Source organism: Engraulis encrasicolus, chromosome 16 (assembly GCF_034702125.1).
Source record: "Engraulis encrasicolus isolate BLACKSEA-1 chromosome 16, IST_EnEncr_1.0, whole genome shotgun sequence".
NCBI classification, from domain to species: domain Eukaryota; kingdom Metazoa; phylum Chordata; class Actinopteri; order Clupeiformes; family Engraulidae; genus Engraulis; species Engraulis encrasicolus.
The window spans coordinates 43,810,424-43,812,923 of record NC_085872.1 but is presented as its reverse complement, the minus strand read 5'-3'; positions in this window follow the sequence as shown (position 1 = coordinate 43,812,923).

Below are 2,500 nucleotides of genomic sequence, written 5' to 3'. Positions count from 1 at the left end.
CACCCCTCTTCACACAAAAGTATATATATTGAAAACACTTAGGGTTTTCTTTTGCCTTAAGACATGTAAAAGTTTTTATCTTTTACCTGACATGTTTCGACGGTGTTACTTCCGTCTTCATCAGAGGGTCACTGTGATGTTGATGAGTGACGTGCTTTAAAAACAGCTGATGTTGATGTGTTGTTTAAAGCACGTCACTCATCAACATCACAGTGACCCTCTGATGAAGACGGAAGTAACACCGTCGAAACATGTCAGGTAAAAGATACAAACTTTTACATGTCTTAAGGCAAAAGACAACCCTAAGTGTTTAAGTAAAACAGTTAGACATAATGAACTTAATACATATATTGAAAAGTAAACAGGCCTGGGCTGGTAATCTGTCATACAGGGCATTTTCCGATGGGCTGACAGCTGGTCATTAGTGATGGTTTTTCTGTATTGTCTTCTGGCGCATTCAGGCCAACTGAGAACCGTGCCGGTGCCCTTTCCCGCATCTAATCATGAACCAGTCTGCGTCTTCACACCGCAGAGCTTAGCGTCCGCGAACCGGAAAGTTGGTGTAAAAAGTGACACTTTTGAAGCCCGTTCATAGCGGCTAGGTTTTTGTTTGCGTCTGTGTAATTGCCATGGCATGTCTGTCGTTTGTTATTTTTCATGTAGCGTCCCCCTGCACTCATACACTACATTACCCAGCATACACCACACTGATAGCCACACCGGCAAGCTAATTGCATGTTTCCCCATTGAACCGGCAGCAGCATCTGCTCGGTGAGTTTGAATATAGCAACACACACTACAAACCACAAACACAGTTTTACCGTTAAATGCAGTTTAATCTTAACACCCTAGCGAACAGTAAGAGGCCAACTGATTCTGCTTCACTCTTCATCCCTTTGCAATATTAGTTCCTCCCTCACCACTGATGTCACTACCCATCATAGGCACACCATTCCACCGCATAGCAGTTGACATTGTAGGACCTCTTGAACGCACACGGTCAGGCCACAGATTCATACTGGTAGTATGTGACTATGCAACGCGATACCCCGAGGCGTTCCCTTTGCGCAAAGTCACTGCAGGCGCCATTGCACGCACACTACTACAGTTGTTTTCACGTGTAGGACTACCACAGGAAGTGCTTACTGACCAAGGCACAGCCTTTCTGTCCAAAACACTCAAACAGATGTACAGTTTGCTAGGCATTAAGAGTATTAGGACCACTCCCTACCACCCCCAGACCGACGGGTTGGTAGAGAGATACAACCGCTCGCTGAAGAGTATGCTGCGGAAGTTCGTTGCTGCGAATGCGAAGGACTGGGACCAGTGGCTGCCCTATCTTCTATTCGCATACCGGGAGGTTCCACAAGCCTCCACTGGATTTTCCCCCTTTGAACTTTTGTACGGACGCCAGGTGAGGGGGCCGCTTGACCTCCTGAGAGAAGCATGGGAGAGTCCTCAACCAGCAGGGGGCAGCAGCGTTGTCAGCTACGTCCTGCACATGCGTGACAGGATGGAGGAGCTTGCAGACCTGGTGAAGGACAACATGCAGCAGGCCCAGCAGACACAGACCAAGTGGTACGACCAGAGAGCCAGACAGCGGACTCTACAGCCGGGCCAAAAGGTTCTCCTACTCCTGCCAACTTCAGAGAACAAGCTCTTGGCCAAGTGGCAGGGGCCCTACCAGGTGTGTCGGCAGATGGGGCCAGTGACTTATGAGATTGAAATGCCGGAGCGACGAAAGCCAAAGCAAACATTCCATGTCAACCTGTTAAAGGAGTGGCACGAACGGGACCAGCCACTCAGCCACCAGCTGCTGGTTCGAGCGGTGGAGGAGGAGGATGACTCCTCTGAGCAGTTCTTCCCGTCCAGAGCTGCGCCAGCGGAGCTGGATTGCAGCCACCTCACCGAACAGCAGCAGCAGGAGTTGCAGGCCATCATCCCAGAGGGCCTGTTTCAGGACCAGCCGGGGCGGACGTCCCGGGTGGAGCACGACATTGCGTTGAAAGACTCCAAGCCAGTGAGACAGCGGATGTATCGCATCCCCGAGCGCCTGCAGCCCGCACTCCAGGAGGAGTTGGACGTGATGCAGCGCCTGGGGGTCATCGAGAGGTCGAGCAGCAGCTGGAGCAGTCCGGTGGTCCTGGTTCCCAAAAAGGATGGGACCATCCGCTTCTGCATCGACTTTCGTCAGGTGAATGCACAATCGCAGTTCGATGCCTACCCCATGCCGAGGCTGGAGGACCTCATCGAGCGGCTGGGGACGGCTCGATACATCACCACTTTGGATTTATGCAAAGGATACTGGCAGGTGCCAATGGCTGAAGGAGCTAGGCCATACACTGCCTTCAGAACCCCTCAGGGTTTGTTCCAGTTTACTGTGATGCCCTTTGGTCTCCAGGGGGCGCCTGCAACTTTCCAGAGGCTGATGGACCAGGTCCTGGAGGGCACTGGTGCCTTTGCAGCAGCCTACCTGGATGATATTGCCATCTACAGCGCC